An 18,797-nucleotide genomic window follows, 5' to 3' on the forward strand; every position below is an offset into this window, starting at 1 on the left:
AGACAAGTACATTGGTCTGCGCTAATGTAAATTGTTATTGATAAGACCAGTGTCATGAAACTCACACTAAAAAGCACCGCTACAGAGTAGCCGATCTGAACAGTTTATTCTGAGCAGTTTTCTTCCGACTAAAGTGATGTGGACGTGTGTTAATCGGACAAAAGGCATGCGTTTGCTGTTGAACGAAAAAAATTACTAGCGACTTATTCCTGCCTGTTTGCTTGCTAATTCACTATACAGTGGGTGTGGACTATCCAAAAAATAATTAATGCTAGGGAGTCTCTACCCATTTTGCAACATTCTACACGTAGAAGCGTGGTACGTACATAATTCGGCGGCATTCATGTACGCAAAGTACTAAACGGCTGCAGAACAACGGAAATAGCTTATATTTCAAGAAGGAGGCTTCAAGCCACTGATTTGAGGTTACATTCACATGTGCCTCCATGTAAAGAGCACTGCCTGAAAGGTCTCCAGGTACGTCGTGGTACCTCGGGAACTTTTCCATTGCCTAACGCACCATGACATGCGTTGGGCTATTACGAAAGTGATTACAAAGAAAAACATGCGTTGGGCGATTACGAAGGGGAAAAAATTGGCCGCCAATTACGCTTCTTGGTATTGTGATCTTTAAACGCAGCTACTGCCTTATTTCAACAACTGACAACCGCATGCAGAACAGCAAGAGCTGAACGGAGGCGCTTCTGCGTTTCGGATTGGGCAGCACACACCGTGATCCGCCGCTATCGAGCCGGCACTCGGGCGACGCGACACCGCGCCATATTATAGTGGGGCACCGCAACAGAGAGCAGGGAGGGGAGATTAGCAATTATTATTTAATGTCTCTTTTGAGGTGGCATGAGGAAACCGGTGGCGAACAGGGATATTGAGCAGAGGTCACACACTCATTCACTCAGATATAGGCCTCAATGTGTCCGCACAAGGTTGGTGTGGGAAGTAGAAGTAAGGGAATGAAATGCTACAAACTGTCTTTCGAGTCACAGCAACAGCACTGCGCCATGTAAAGGAAGGTATAGGGCAAGAGTGGAGGCGTTAGAAGGACAGCCAAGCGCATGCACTGCCAGAGGAATGTCACTGATGAACGCGCCGCGCAAACGGGGAAACGAGAGACACGGCTGAGAGGCGTACATCCACGTGACGCGGCGACGGAGGAACAGAGAGCCGTGTCACACGCGACAGTCGGCAAGGTGTGCCCGCCGCCGGCAGCGCGGCAGTGCCACGACAGCAGGACGAGGGACAGTGAGGGCGGAGAGGACGGTAGCGGTGAGAGTCACCGACACGGCGCTGCGCAGATGAAGGTGGTGAGAGGATAGGCGGGAACACGTGATCCGGCTTTCGAGGACAATGGCAGTGCAAGACTCGCCTCGCGCGCGAGATGACCACAGGAGTTCACGCAGCTGGAGTAGCACATGGATGATGACCTTGGTTACTACGAGGCCCAAAGGCGAGGCTGACGGCGAAGCAAAACGGGGTAATGGGCGCCAAAGAGCTGGGCTCTAGAAAACTGTGTGGCGCCCATGACTTAAGTGGAACGTGGTCCCACGGCTCTTGTGGGGAGTAGGCAGGGAAGGAATATTCCTTGCGGACCCTTGTCCGAGCCTAAGGGTAAATGTTTAGTTGTCAGTGAAGCTCTTCAGATCTCCTGTAACAATGAACCAATTAAAACTATTATTAGGGTATTATTACCGTAAAGAACTCCCTTGACGGCACATAACTTTCACGGCATAAGCAAAATTGGCAATGGTTCGCGCCCGGCCTGGAGCCCTTGGGCCTGAACTGGCCACTTTTAACGGTTCTGCAAATGTGCACTGTAGCCTGGAAAACAGGGCAGATCATTCCAGAATGGCTACGATCCCCGAACCTATAATAGAACACGAAGATACATGTCCTTGTGGTTCCTCTAATTGCGTATACCCGGAAAAGAGATCCATTGAAGAAGAGGTGGCCATGACTAGGGCCATCTTTGTGGATGACGGCTAAGAATTATTTAGCAGCCTGTCCTCGGTTAGTGTGAAGAAGTGTTAAAGGAAATAAAAGGAACGAGATAAGAGAAAGTTACTATTGAAGCTTGGCGTCATGCTGACGTCCATCGGAAAATGTCTCATTCATTTCGACACTACCCGATAGCTGCGTTGTTCAGAAAAGTCAAAACTAGCTAGAGTACATTTTAAAAACTTCATGATGTGACATCTGCGTACCACGGAAAAGAAAGCAGCTATAACATTTTCAAAAGCCTCTAAGAATACACAGGTCGGTGAGCAACGCCTTCATAGGCCTGTCACATGAGCCCTGTCAGTATGTGTAGAATAAATTGTGTGCAACAAATTTCTTCTAGAATATTCAATTCTATTCAATATTTATTCTACATTTCTCTGTGCGCTTCGTCAATAACTCCAACCATCAAGGTTAGCAAAAAGATTGGGCAGTCATGAGTGGCATATTGACACGTGTACTTGTTTGTCTTTATCGGGTGACACGTTTCACCGCCTAACAAATGTTATCGTACAACGCAGGACGTGCCTGCATGTATCGGAAGTTTCTGGAATGTTATCGATGCTTCCATCCGCTCTCTGTGACCGAACCTTGTGTAATCTGATCGCATGTGTGCGCGACGCGAATAGTGTAGAACTTTGTAGAAGGCACGTGGGTCACAGCGATTACGCTGTATCATTCGACGACTGATGTATAAAAGCGGACGCGCTTGACCCGCTGATCATATTTTCGACGATCGCCGACCGTGTTCGCCACTATCGTTGTGCTATAAGTGTAGCATGTTTTTTGGGCACAGGTTCGCCCAGTAAAAGCTAGTTTTGTCTTTCACAGTATTGCTACTGTGTTCTTCAACGTGACCACCACGTGTCATCTGGTGGAGGTGCTTTTCGTTCATGTACCGGACGCCCCCGACAAGCCGTGATGCAAGTTCGGACCGCAAAGAGACGACCAACGTAGTCCCCGACCATCGATCAAGCCGACGTCTTCAACAGCTGCCCCCGGAGCGCGGACTTCTACCTGAGAAGAACAAGAAGATTGCGGCCAAGGAAACTCCAATGGCAGCCCCAGCGTCCCCCATCGTGCTGCAGCAGCCCAGGGAGCCTCCGACGTTCCGCGGTTCAACATTCGAGGACCCGGAAACCTGGCTTGAGACGTTTGAGAGGGTCGCTGTATTTAACAGCTGGAACAGTGACGACAAACAGCGACATGTCTTCTTCGCATTGGAAGACGCTGCCAGGACGTGATTCGAGAACCGGGAAGCCACCTTAACGACCTGGGACCTTTTCCGAAGCGGCTTCCTGGAGACATTCGCAAGCGTCGTACGCCGAGAACGAGCCCAAGCGCTATTAGAAACCCGGGTGCACCTACCTAATGAGACAACCACGATCTTCACAGAGGAAATGAGCCGTCTATTCCGCCACGCAGATCCTGAAATGCCCGGAGAGAAGAAAGTGCGCCTACTCATGCGTGGTGTGAAGGAGGAACTTTTTGCCGGAATGGCACAAAGCCCGTCGAAGACCGTCGACGAGTTTCTTCGTGAGGCTACCAGCATCGAGAAAACACTCGAGATGCGCAACCGGCAATTTGACCGCCGCATGAACTCGACAAATCACGCCGCAGTTCAGTCACTCGCCACCGACGACCTGCGCGAGACTATCCGAGCGGTCGTGCGGGAGGAGCTACAGAAGCTGTTCCCATCATCACAGCGTCAAGTGACTTCGATTGCCGACGCCGTACGTGAGGAGCTCCAACAACTCGGAATAGCCCCTGAATCACCGCAGCCTCAGCCGCAAGCGATGACATACGACGCTGTAGCCCGCCGTCACGTTCCCTCTACGCGCGCACGGCAGGGCCCAGTGACGACACAGTTCCGTCGTCCACCACCACCCCCGCCGCCAGCACGCCAAACCGTTACCTCACGCGGCGTTCCAAGGAATACTGACGTTTGGCGCGCCCGTGACCACCCTCCGCTTTGCTATCACTGCGGAGGAGCCGAGCACATCTACCGCCGAGGCCCATACTGGGTGATGGGACACCGAGCGTTCGCCGTTAACGCGCCGCGACTAGAGATTGGCGAACGACCTCGCGATATCGCCGACTACCTCGCCGCCACTCATTGGAGCCCTCGACTACCGTCCCCTTCGCCGTCACCAGGCCGCTACCTGTCACCGCAGCACCGACCATACACCGGCCCAGTCCGGGGCCACTCTGCGAGCTCATATCCGGAAAACTAAAAGCAGCAACCGATGCAGGTGCGGTTGCTGTTCGTCGAACTGACGAAGATCCTCCGCCGCTGATGAAGACGACGAACAGACCATCTCCACGACATAATAACGACACGCCGCTGTCCCGAAGAAGTCAGGAAGCCAAGACTACACCGTCGAAACGCGACTTGATGACGCGACATTCCAAATTCAGTTCAACACTACACAGCCGTGATCCGACGCCAAGACCTAACTGCAATGCCAGACAAAGAACCACCGACCTCGACGTGCTTCTCGACGGCCACGCAGTTACCGCCTTAGTGGACACAGGGGTTGATTACTCCGTCATGAGTCCGCCCAGCTGAAGAAAGTTAAGACTACATGGGAAGGCCCTCAAATTCGGACCGCTGGAGGGCACCTCATAACGCCGATTGGAATGTGCACGGCAAGAATTACCATTTACGAACGGACTTACCCTGCCACCTTAGTTATCCTCCAACAGTGTTCCCGAGACGTCATTCTCGGCATGGACTTCCTCAACCAACACGGCGCAATCATCGACCTGAAGTCGAAGTCAATTACGCTTTCGGAAGATCAAGCGATACCGCCGGAGAGCCTTCCTAGTCACCGCGCCTTGAGTCTGCTCGAAGATCGAGTGAGCATCCCGCCTCGCTCCCGCATTGTTATTTCGGTCGGCACCGAAACACCTGCTGACGTAGAAGGCGTCATCGAAGGCGACCAACGTCTACTGCTAGATCGCGAAATTACCGTCGCAAGCGGAATCACTCGACTGCACGGAGGAAACACGAACGTGTTGCTGACAAACTTCAGACAGGAGTTCAAGCTCATCAACAAGAGCACGACGATCCCATACTTCGAGGAAATTCTAGAAACCAGCAATGCGTTTGTGCTTTTGGATTCTGCCGCATCTACTAGGACGGCCGTAGTTCGCGAACCAGCCTTCGACATAAATCCAAGTCTCCCCATGATTAAGCAACAACAGCTCAGAAGTATACTTCGACGATGCAAAGAGTGCTTTTCGACGTCATCAAGGATTCGACAAACGCCAGTCGTAAAGCATCGCATAACAACAGAACAGTGTGCTCGACCACTCTGCCAGAGCCTCCATCGAGTTTCTACGCGAGAACGCGAGGCTATGAGGCACCAAGTCGACGAAATGCCGCGTGACGACATCATCCAGCCGTCAAAGAGTCCGTGGGCATTTCCTGTAGTCTTGGTGAAGAAAAAGGACGGAACCCTACGTTTCTGCGTCGATTATCATCGTCTGAACCAGATCGCGAAAAAGGACGTATACCCCCTCCCACGAATAGATGACGCATTGGATCGGCTCTTCAACGCTAAATACTTCTCGTCGACGGACCTCAAGTCTGGCTATTGGCAAATAGAAGTCGGCGAAAGAGATCGCGAAAAGACCGCCTTCATCACCCCAGACGGCCTCTACGAGTTCAAGGTTATGCCATTCAGACTGTGCTCGGCGCCTGAAACGTTCCAGCGCGTGATGGACATGGTTTTAGCAGGATTGAAGTGCCAGACATGTCTTGTTTACTTGGATAACGTCGTTGTCTTCGCCGGGAATTTCAACGATTACCTTAGGCGGCTTGCAACAGTACTAGGAACAATTCAAGTCATCAGGGCTTACTCTGAAGCCGGAAAAGTGCCGCTTCGCTTACGAGGAGCTTCCGTTTCCTTGGCCACTTCATCAGCAAATCTGGAGTCCACCCCGACCCGCAGAAGACAGCTGCCATCGCGAACTTCCCGCAGTCCATCGACAAGAAGGCAGTGCGTAGATTCCTTGGCATGTGTGCCTACTACAGGCGCTTTGTCAAGGACTTTTCACGCATCGCGGAGCCGCTAACACATCTGACGAAATGTGATGTCGAATTCAAGTGGCAAACACCACAAGCCGATGCATTTCAATTACTCAAGCGACGCATATAGTCGCCGCCAGTATTTGCGCACTTCTATGAGGACGCCGATACCGAAATCCACAATGACGCCAGTAGCCTTGAAGTACCTTGAAGAAAGGTTGGCGTCCCTTTAAACTTTCCTTTTTGCTTCTTGTGTGCATGAAAACTTTTTGGAAGCAATCATAAAGTAATACCATTTTTGAAAGCGGTAATCGGTAATGTAATTCAAATCGATGATTGTAATAAGAAAGTAGTGCGTAATGTAATATAATTACTTTCAAATAATAATTTTGTCATGCCTGAAACATAGCTAGTTCTCTAGGTACAAAGGCAAGAAAACATTTTTTGTGCAGCAGCGATGCCTGTATTGGGCTAGACGACGTCGCACGCTAAGTTCAATACCTCACAACGTTACTTCATTATTTGAGCCCGTACGCCTTGTCATGGGCGCGGCTGTGCCGACGCTTGTTTTTGCGGCATTTCGCTGCTGGCAGCAAGCTGTGAGTGCGAAATCTACGGAACGAAGTTTTTACACGCCGAGTTCAACTACTGTATCGCGAGCATGAAAATATTACCGTAACGCCTCATGTCGTGCCATTTTAACACGAATGCTGAACAGCTAAACCTGCGGGCAGCGCGTGGTAGGACGAATAGCAAATATCACGTAATGCACAAGCGTAGCCCCGGTCAGTTATTTCACCGTATCAAAACAGCACCGAACAAACAGCCGTCGTACAGTGTTCCGTGACACAGCGGAGGTCAAAAACAGGATGAAAACGGCAAGCTGTTTCCACGCATATGCATATTCCCGGCTGTGCCTCCACCTCGCTTCGTCAAAGGCCGCTGTAAGGCCGTTTGTTCGACACTCAGGTGATCATCTGTTTAAAACATTGCCCGTGTGCACATTAAAACCCTTACCTCACCCTTTGTCCTCTTGGCGAAGGCCGCTCTTGGAGGTGGCGAGGTGTTTGTCTTGTGGGAGAATATAGACGGAACAACGCCGGGCTTCAGTCGCGCCGATTTAATTGCAATACCGATTGCCCGCATCGTTGTCAAGCTCCGATGATAACCACTGTCGCGGAAATGCTCCGAGCACAGCACAGTTGATTTCGTCGGCACAAAATTATCTCTCCTCACCGCACGGACCCACTGCGCTGCAAGTTTCTTGGCCTTCGGGAACATGTGAAACACTACATCGTCTCGGCCGCCTGGGTTCGCACAACTGAATGTGCACAGAACGAGGGCAGGTTAGGAGCCCTTGGCTGTAGGCACTCGCGCAGCACAGAAAGGAAGCACAGTTCATGAAAATCGCGAAAGAAAACAAACGTCAGCGGCGGCATATCTCTCGTAGCGTCGTTTAGTAAAGCGCAGGACGGGAAGAAACATGCCAGCACATGCCAGCACGCCGGTCCGGCAGTACGGTCTCCGCGAGTGACGTCACTCTCGCCGGTTCTCTCCTCTGGCAACCACCTCACCCGGCGCTCCGGGAAGCGACGGGGGCGTGTCCGCGGGAGGATCTAGAAAGCCATTTCTGCCCCTTATATTAACAAAACAAAGAAAAAAAATTCAGAACCGTAAATGAATAGGTCTGTTCTTCCCAACCCCAGCAATTCGTGGAAATCGAAAACCGCTTCAGCATCCCTTTAAAGGACCCTTCATGACGGCTGGCGCGGTGGAGCCTCAGACTACAAGAACACGACATCAGTGTAACCTACAAGTTCGGGCGAAAACACTAAGATGCCGATTGCCTATCAAGCGTCCCCTTTGACCCGCCGCCGCAAGATGACGAGGATGACGACGCCTTCCTAGAAATAATAAGCGTTGCTGCTCAGCAAGACTTCGCTGAGCAGCAACGAGCGGGCCCGGAGCTAAAAGGCCTCGTCGATTTTGTGGAAGGGCACACCGACATTGTCCCTAGGGCATTTAGGCGTGGATTTTCTTCGTTCCCGCTTCAAAACAACCTACTGGTGAAGACCTTCTCACCAGTCCGCGCCAACTACCTTCTTGTTGTTCCGTCGGCGCTGCGTCCAGAAGTACTGCACGCCCTACATGACGATCCGACCGCTGGGCACCTCGGTTTCTCCCGGACGCTATCGAGAATACAAGAAAGGTATTACTGGCCGCACCTAACCGCCGATGTCGCCCGTTACGTCAGGACATGCCGCAAAAACAACCATGATTGTCAGATTTTCGACAATCGCCATTACAGAATCGACAAACCATGATGCGCTACTGCTTTCATGTATGCGTGGTTGGGTCATGTAATGAGCGCTAGTGTACAGGATGTGTTTATTATCTTTAATGTTCATATAAAGGGTGTTTCTTTAGCTGCACCAAGTTTTTTAAAGGTGGCCTATGTCGGATAGAACAATTCTAAACCTTCATCTAAATTATTCGATGAGGTGGCCATTACTTCTACGAGAAATCAACAGTTTCAATTGAATAATTATTGTAATAACGTTATTTACCCTATCATTAAAACCTTTACGCCAAATATTTCAATTTACGAATTATAGCCGCTGGGTTCGCAAGGCGTTCCACTTGGAACGAATTCTCTAGACAGCACCAGTTCCGAGGTGCTGATTTTCAAAGTGTCCAACGAATTGCATTGGCTTTCCAGTTACTTTTTAAAGAAACCGATGTTTTATGCATTGAAACATAACAGTCACTGGAACGGACAGGCAAAATTATTATCTTGGAACTGGTGCTGTACAGAGGGAAGGGAAAAGTGGAGAAGGAAAGGTAGCGAGGTTAACCAGTTTAGCTCAGCCGGTTTGCTACCCTACGCATGGGAGCGGGTTGGGAGGATGAAAGATGGGGAGGAGAGAGAGCACATAGCGGCGCCGTGCATAGAATTCGTTCCAAGTGGATACCCCGTGCAAACTCAGCGGCTACAATCCGTAGGTTGAAATATGTAGCGCAAATAATTAGCAATAGGTCAATTAGCAGAATTAGGTTAATTATTCGATTGAACATTTCGATTTCTCGTAGCAGGAATGGCCGCCTCACCGAGTAATTTACATCAAGGGTTAGAATTGCACCATCCGCCATATGCAATGTTTACAAAATTTGGTGCAGCTAAAAAAACACCCCGTATATCTGAAGCAGTAAATAATAATAATAATAATAATAATAATAATAATAATAATAATAATAATATATTATTATTATTATTATTATTATTATTATTATTATTATTATTATTATTATTATTATTATTAATCCTGGATACGCCCACTGCAGGGCAAAGGCCTCTCCCATACTTCTCCAACTACCCCGGTCATGTGCTAACTGTGGCCATGTTGTCCTTGCAAATTTTTTAATCTCGTCCATCCACCTAAGTTTCCCTTGATTCCATTCTCTTGAAATCCAGTCCGTAACCCTTAATAACCACTGGTTATCTTCCCTCCTGATTATATGCCCTGCCCATACCCATTTCTTTTCCTTAATTTCAACTAAGATGTCATTACCTCGTGTTGTTCCCTCACGCAATCTGCTCTCTTATTATCCCCTAACGTTACGCTCATCATTCTTCTTTCCATAGCTCGTTGCGTCGTCCTCAGTTTACGTAGAACCCTTTTCGGAAGCGTCCAGGTTTCTGCCCCGCAGGTGAGTACTCGTAAGACACAGCTGTTATACACTTTGCTCTTGAAGCACAATGGCAAACTACTGTTCATGATCTGAGAAAGCCTGCCAAACGCACCCTAGCCCATTCTTATTCTTCTGATTATTTCAGTCTCATGATCCGGATCCACGGTCACTACCTGCCCTGAGTAGATGTATTTCCTTACCACTTCCAATGCCTCGCAACCTATCGTAAACTGCTGCTCTCTTCCGAGACAGTTGAACATTACTTTAGTTATCTGCAGATCAATTTTAGACCCCCCCCTTCTGCTTTGCCTCTTCAGATAAGTGAGCATACATTACAGTTCGTCCCTTGGGTTACTAAGCAAGGAAATATCATCAGCGAATCGCAAGTTACTAATGTATTCTCCATTAGCGTTTATCCCGAATTTGTCCGAACCCAGTTCTCTGAATACCTCCTTTAAACACACTGTGATCAGCATTGGAGAGATCGTATCTGTCTGCCTGACATCTTTCTTTATTGGGATTTTGTTGCTTTCTTTATGGAGGATTATGGTGGCTGTGGAGCTGTGAATCAGTATTTTTACATACGGCTTGTCTACACCCTGATTCCGTAATGCCTGCGTGAGTGGTGAGGTTTCGACGGAGTTGAACGCTTTGTCGAAATCAATGAACGCTATATATAAGGGGTGGTTATATTCCGCACATTTCTCTATCATCTATTATCACCTGATTTTCTCTATCACCTATAACCTGGTAATAATTATCGTTCCTTACATTACCGATGTATAATTCATTTATACCCATTGTGATATCATTTGGGTTTCATAAAATTTAGGAAACTTTGCTCGTTTTGTTCCAACTCATATTCGCTCCTGTGTAGCAATATATCAAAGAGAATTCTGTTTAAGGGAACTTGAAAACTTTACACAAAGACAACGAAGAAGAAATTCAAGCAGAAGCATACTTGTTTGAACGACCAGAGTGAGGCAATGGAAGCGTTCCATATCTTCCGCCTTCTCCCCGCTTCCACTTCACCAAACCTTAAGCGTTTAGAAAAGGGCTCAAGCGTTTGTTTAGCAATTTGTTTTTATTTATTTCAAATCATACACAATAAGTAATAAACAAGTTTGAAAGTCGCCTTCCGTCAAATATACGACGAACATGGTTTTTAAAAGTCAACTCGTTTTTAAAGTTCTGAGTGACTGAATGCACTAGATTGACAGTCGACTCCAGTCAAATGTACGATAAACATGTTGTTTGAAAGTCAGCTGGTTTTCAAAGTTTTGAGTCAATGAATGCAGTAGATAGAGCTGTTGTCAAGTTTGAAATCAGAGATAACGTCAAAAAAATGACAGGTCGCATGTCGTATGGCATGCAATACTTAATACTGATCACGCCATGACGTGCGCGGACTTTTCGCTTGCTACGTGCTTTGATAAAGCGTGAACGTGGCGACCGCTGATATTTCTCAGGCTATGTGCTTTGCTGAACCGTGAAAGCGACACAAGATGTGTTCCTTCAGTTACTTAGGATGCACAAAGAAAACATACGCCATCATTTCTCTTTCAGTGGCTACGCGATATGCGGCCTTATATCTGACGTCAACACTCCTTCGGGTGAATTTCTTTCGCTGCATTTGTTAGTGACATAAAGACGAAAAGTGACACGACGTACGCCATACATTTAACACAAACTTATCCTATTTCATAAAAATTTGCTTCCTCTTTAGAAGTTTCCAAAGTTAACTCTCGTGGTTCCAGGCCGTAAAAGATGTAAATATGCTTATTTGTCATTGGCAATAAAACCTGACATTCTCTACCAAATTTGACTATAATATTTCGTCAGTGTTTCGATTTTCGCAGTAATGCTGCCGTGTTACCGTGAGATGGTATCCTGGGAAAGCATTTTCGTATAGGGCGAGCAGAATACTGGAGACAGTGCTGATAGAAGAAAGGAGAAGTTCGCCGGGCTGACGCGAAATTTTTTAAAGGATACTGTTGTACGAAAAAAACACAACAAAGGTAACGTAAAAAAATTACGCCGTCCATCTTGAATGCCCTACGGACAACATCGGTTCACCTATCCGAGTACTCACAAAAACTTCCTATTAATGGTCGGCTCATGTGGGTTGAGCGAAACTGACTGGGCAGATTGTTCCCATTCGACCTTTCGCTCCTGCGAAAGCTGGTGAATAGGGGCGTGACACAGGCAGTCATCATCAGAGCTTCTGTCCAGACTTGTAAGTCATGGTTATGTAGAAGTCCTACACTGTCAGGCTTCTTTGTCCGGGAAGCCATGGAACGTCAGTCGTATGTGCAAGTTAACGCAAGGTGTAATGATCGCTTACAACTTCGAAGGGCCTGCCGCATAGGTGAAGTCAATAATTTTCAGTAACGCAAAAGCAAGACAGTGTGTTTTCGACATAGATTGAATTCCACTCTTCGTAACGACCAACGACCGCAGGCTTTGAACCTTTTTAAATCTGGTCGTGCTCGGGACGCGAACAGCTCTAAGTCTTATACCACTCGCGTTAGTGTGGGTCTCATGCAGTAGCTGCGTCTTAGGGAAGTGTGTAGGAGGTGGTGGTGACTACAAGCGTTGCATAAGCTCTTACGATGCCTTACCCACTTCACTTGAACGTTATTTCTGACCCCCTTATTATAGCGTTAGCAATTTGAGGAGACTTCACGGATTTTCGAGGGCCTAACTATGTGTTTATTGATTTATCTATCTATGCAGATATAGTTGTATCTGTTTTCCCATCAACCTGGGTCACTGTCAAATGGTTACAGCATCGGGCTGCTATGTTGAGCGAACACACCTTGCGACGAACCATCGAAACAACTAGAAATAAGTATGAGATTTAAAGTGCCGGAACCACGATTTGATTATGAAGTACATCGTAGTGAGGGGCTCCAAAATAATTTGGACCACCTGGGGTTCATTAACATGCACCTAAATCTAAGTATATGGCTCTTTTCGAATTCCGCCTCCATCGAAAATGTGGCAACCGTGATCGGGATTCGATCCCACGACCTCGCCCTCAGCAGCCCAACACCAAAGACCAACTTCAGTCACTGAGTATGTGGCAATGTGTACGTGTGTGTCACTCTTTAACGAACTTCTTTCCCATCTACATCGGTCACCATGGGTGCGGGACTGCGTTTTTACGTTTTTCTATGAAGCTTTCTGACGCCGATTGGAGCATTATGCATGTGCCAAACCGTTTGTGTTGGTCTTCAATAAACCTCTTTCATGTCAACTCGGGTCACTGGGTATGTACAGCAGGTGTGTGCCGCTATGCAATGACAAAGAGATCCTTCAAGTTTCATGGGTGCTGGGCGGTATTTAAACTACGTAACAGGGTTTCCTCAAGGGCAGCAAACGGTCACCTTAGCAGGCTGCTCCACAAATGCATTACGTTTGGACCACTTCTCAATGACCAACTTGCACATTAACGAGCTGCGTCATGATTGCACTGTGTATGCGCAGCTCTTCAACGAAGGTCTCGTCGACATCGGCCTTTGTGCATATGTCACTGAGTGTGCAGCAAGTGACGGAAAAAATGGAGGACGCTTAAGCTTCTTCTTTAAGAGTAGAACGCGACAGATTTCAAAGATCTATGACTGCTTCTCGAGCTTCCCAGCAAGCACATCTTTCTTGTGGAAGTGCGGAGCCGAGTGCGATGGTGTTGTTGCAAGGAACCGATCAGGCCGCGCCGCTACGTTCTCGATCACGCGCGTATTTCTAGACAGCGCCAATCAGCCCGCTAGTGCGTTGACTTACTGTCTTTGAGGAATGTTTCTGACTTTCGTTCGCGCCCAGAGAGAGAGCGAGAGAGAAAGCAAGGACAGGAAAGGCAGGGAGGTCAACCAGAAGAGCATCCGGTTTGCTACCCTACACGGGAGGTGGGGGAAAGGAGAATAGATTGAGAGAAAAAGGGAGAGAGTGAGCACTGAGTGCGTGTGGGCGGGACACCATGCACAGGGACACTATAAACGGTCTCTTAAACCGATGCACCTCAAGTATTGCACTAATGCACGATTCGCTTTTCGTGCCAGTGATGGGTGTGGCCACGGTCCGAGTATCTTTGACTCGGTGAACGGTCTTAAGTCCAGTCGGTGCAAAGTTTGCTGCAGATAGAGGCGTTGTACATCGTAGCGGGGGCACGTACAAAATAAGTGCTCGATGGTCTCCTCGCACCCACAGCAATCGCACATCGGGCTCTCGGTCATTCCCAAACGATAGTTGTATGAGTTTGTGAACGCTACTCCCAGCCACAAGCGGTACAGCAAGGCCGCTTCGCCGCGGGAAAGGCTAGATGGCAGTTGTAGTCGTAGCGTGGGGTCCAGTTTGTATAATCGGCAGTTGAAGGCACCTGAACTCCAGAGATATTGCGACTTTTTGCGTGCATGTAGACGAAGTTCCCTGGCAGCGTCGCCAAAGGTACTGAACGCATCTGGGTATCTTCGGGGGCAGACCGGGCAGCCTTGTCCGCTAGGTTGTTGCCGACGATGCCACAGTGAGCAGGAATCCATTGAAATATAATGGTGTGCCCTCTTTCCAGAGCACAGTGGTACACTTCCCTGATGTCAGATATCATCTGCTCGTATGTTCTATGACGTAATGCAGACTTGATGCTGTGAAGGGCTGCCTTAGAGTCACAAAATAAGACCCATTTCTCTGTTGGCTCTTCGGTGACGTACATCATAGCGGTATGGAGAGCTGCAAGTTCTGCCGATGTCGATGTAGTCGTGTACGACAATTTAAATTTAACTGTAGCCTTCTTGGCTGAAACGACGAATGCGGCAGTTGAGCTGGCACGTGAGGTCGAACCATCGGTATATATATATATGCGGTCATGATACGTCTGGTGCAGTAATAGGAGCGTAAGTTGCTTCAGAGCCGGCGATGGATGATTGGACTTTTTTGTAATTCCAGGAATAGCAAAATTCACTTGAGGCTGTCGTAGGCACCAAAGGGGAGATGAAGGCATAGTCGCCGGTGTAAAAGATGACGGTATGCACTCTTGATGAGCGTTAATCACTCTTGAAAAGGTCGCTTGAGGTCTCTCGGCTGGTAGGGAGGCCAAATGGCGGTCGGGGATCCTTGACAGATGGCGCTCAGCATAGGAGATACTTAAGGGATCTTCTTAGTCACTCTGAAACTCCACGTTCCCAGTGGTACATACCAACTTACCCAAACTGGTGTAAAACAAGTTTATTGAAGAACGGCAAACTTCGACTGGATCAACGGCAAACATTAATGAGGATCATCGGAGACCAGCACAGATCGAGTGGCGCATGCACCGCGTCAAAGAGTCTTCAAACAGCGGCACGTACCCAGTCCCGCACCTTCAGCGGCCAATGTCTCCGTGAAAGAGGCTTGTTAAAGAGTGGTACGTGCGTACACACTGCCACCTAGTAACACAAGCTGCTGCGATGGTTGGTTACGAAGCCTTTCACCACTGCGAAACAGCTCACTGAGCTATACATTCGACCACTGGCTACCCAGTCATTGCAGTAGGTGAAAAAACAGCTATATACAAAGAAGTATTAGTAGATACCTACATACACACATACATACCACCCGGAAAGTGCGTGAGGTGCCCTTACAATGCGCAAACTTTAAATGAGGGAGAGAGGAGCACGGCGGCCGCATAGATTATCCCTCAGTGCTCGCACACACCGGCGTGCCATACCAACAAAGAAGGCGCTGACCAAGCATTTCGGATCCCATGCACAACCTTGGTGGTGCCGCAGCTAGATGGCACAGAGTGTTCTTAAGGACGTGCGACAAAGGAGCCACCCTGGAGTATACGCCACAAACATAACTCGTTTCAATGATGGCAGTAAGTTGTGTTGCTGTCAGGACCCAATGCTAAATCTTAACCATCGACAATCAGTGTGAGATGGGTTCTGCCGAAATTTCCTAGAACGTTCCGCTAATCAAAACTCCACTTCTACTCCAGAAGATGGATTGCAGCGCCAGCCTCAAGAGAAGTGGTCGCTGCGCTTCATCGGCGCACAACGGTGATTCTTCCCTATCATAACACCTGCTTCAGTTGAAGGGTCGCGCTGAAGAGCTGGGCATGGAGGAAGAGCTTTGCATTCTGCTATATTAGTCTTCAACCCTATTCCCATACTTTGTCACCTAAGGTCCTATTGGTTTCAGTAAACCGCCGCAAACTATAGAGGCGCTGATAAATGGCAGGGCGTATTTTTATTGGAATGGCTAAATTGATGACGCTGTGACTCTTGGATGCTCGGAACGCATTAGCCTGTCTTCGCCACCTTCGCATGTGCTCCTTCCCAGCTTCCCTTGAAACACCGGTGACTGATGCGCCGACCAATGCTCCAGTGAACATTGCTCCAGTGAGCAATGTTCCAAATTGTTTTTGGAATGGTTTGCAACTGCTTTGTACCACTCAATACATTCAATCCGCTACGCTTCTACACAGCTCTTACACACTTCGATGAAGACCCAGCTACTACATGAAACCCACTAACGCGACTAGTACAGAACGCAGCGCCGTGCTCGTGCCGAGCGCGAGCAATACCTTCAAGTCACTACCTTCTACGAAGCTCTCCGCAGTTCCTCGGTATATTTAGGAACAATTCGTTAAAACTGTTCATTTCATGAAAGGTAATTAGGCCTGGATTTTTAGCAGTTTTTGTAGAGCAGGCTTTCAGATCTTGAGACCCATATCTCTCACTTCTTGCATGGGGAAACATGTAGCACGTGGTCCTAGCGAAGATAACCACCTACCTCAGGAGAAATCTCTCAGCACAGGACGCTCACTTTCAACTAAAACATCAGATCATAGAAGTTTCGGGAAGATAGACAAAGGCTGTTCTCGGGTTGGACCTAAAAAAGCCTTCGATAACGTAGCACATTCAACGATACCAGATAGAGTAGGAGAACTAGGACTGGGAAAACGGACTTACGATTTTGTACGCAATTTCCTAACGGGCAGAAAGGCAAAGATCACAATAGCGGACCTAGTTTCGGAGGAGATCATGATAGGCAGCGCAGGTACGACACAGGGCTCGGCCTTATCACCGATACTATTCAATCTGGCGCTAATCAGCCTGCCAACCAAGCTGCGAGAACTCGAGGGACTCAACCATAGCTTATACGCTGAGGATATCACCCTATGGGTGAGAAATAGAAGTGACGGGCAAATAAAACAAACGCCTCAAGTAGCGGTCGAAACAATCGAACGATATCTAGAGGGGACAGCGCTAACCTGCTCGGCAGAGAAACCGGAACTGTTACTGTACAGACCGACTCGCCGAGGTAGCAAGCCTGGCAACTACAGGGAAGATCTCAACCATAGAGACGAGATACAGTTAAAGACGGCTGATGGGAAACCCATACCCAAGGTCGACAGGATTAGGGTATTTGGTCTCTTCATCGAAGCCAAGGGCAACAACGGAAAAACCCTCAGAAGATTGGAGGGAACTGTAGCGCAAATCATGAGGCTAATCAGAAGGATAGCAAACAACCATAGCGTAATGAGAAAGGAAAACACGATCAGGCTAATACAGGCCTTTGTAATAAGTAGAATAGTATACGTAGCGTCGTACTTGAAATGAGAGGTCGCGGAAAAGATCAAACTCAAATGCCTCATTCGGAAAACATACAAACTAGTCAATGGGCTACGGATCAGTACCAGCACGGACAAGTTGCTACAGTTAGGCTTCCACAACACGATAGACGAGCTCATTGAAGCGCAATGTACGGCACAATATGAACGCCTCTCTAAGACTAGAGCTGGCAGAGATATCCTAGAGATACTAGACATAAGTTACCACACACAACACGGTGTCAAGGTGGACATACCCAGAGAAACGAAGGAAACGATGGTAATACCCCCAATCCCATAGAACATGCACCCAGAACACAATAAGGACAGACGAGAGAACACAGCGAAGCAGATGCAAAAGAAATTCGGCAGCGACAAGGACGCAGTCTTCGTAGACGCGGCTCGACTTAGTCGCAGACGGGGGTTTACGGCAGCCGTTATTGACAGCGGCAGAAGCAGCCATAGCGCTCGCATTAGCTCAGACTAACGCAACCGTGATAGTTAGCGACTCTCAGACGGCAATAAGAAACTTTGCCAATGGCCGAATCTCCCCGGAGGAACTACGCATTTTTCTTGCAGGAGGTCAAAATTGCAAGAGAAAGGTGTACATCGCATGGACAACCGCTCACACCCTCGCGGAGGACGGCAACAACGAGGCGGCAGACGACGCGGCTCGCGGGCTTACGAACAGAGCCGCAGTCGCAAGTGACCCACCGACACCCTCCGAACGTGACGGTGCAGTAAATGAGTGGAAGTGGGAGGGCAGACTGACAACATATAATGCCATCACGAAACACTATAGGTTACAGAGGGGCATATTTCTGCGACCTCACCCAAAATTGTCAAAAAAGCAGTCTGTCGCATGGCGGCCGTTACAAACTAGGACGCATCCGAATCCTGCACTTTTGCACATCATATATCTGGATATATATCAACCGGACAAATGCAACACATGTGTAGCCAGAGCCACTCTGGAGCATATGTTATGGGAATGCCGAGGGATACATAACAATAAGGAGCACGCGGACTCCAACAACAGCCTACACACGCGCTGGGAAGCCGCGCTGCTCAGCCCCGCCCTCGAGGATGAACTATGGGCCGTCCAGCGGGCCGAGGATGCCACCAGCACCCCCGAACTCCTGGCTGTCACCTAGGTGGGGCCTTTGCCCCTCCCCGCAACTCGCAGGAGACGCAATACAGTTATTTCATCCTCCTCCTCCTCCTCCTCCTCCTCGGTTTGTTAGACTTGGAACTCTACTGTAATTTGTTTTAAGAACATCTTAAGTGAGTCTTGTGGTTGTTGGTTGCTTGTTGTACCAATACATATCTTTTGCACTCGATTTGATACCCACTTCTCAATAAAGTGCAGATAGTAGGAAGCACCGTCGTTGTTTTACCATTATAATTTGGCGCCCTTGATATTGACTTGAAGCAATCGATTTCTTTTTTGTAGATTGGAAAGAGTTTGTGCTCTTT

Source organism: Dermacentor andersoni, chromosome 8 (genome assembly GCF_023375885.2).
Source record: "Dermacentor andersoni chromosome 8, qqDerAnde1_hic_scaffold, whole genome shotgun sequence".
NCBI classification, from domain to species: Eukaryota; Metazoa; Arthropoda; class Arachnida; order Ixodida; family Ixodidae; genus Dermacentor; species Dermacentor andersoni.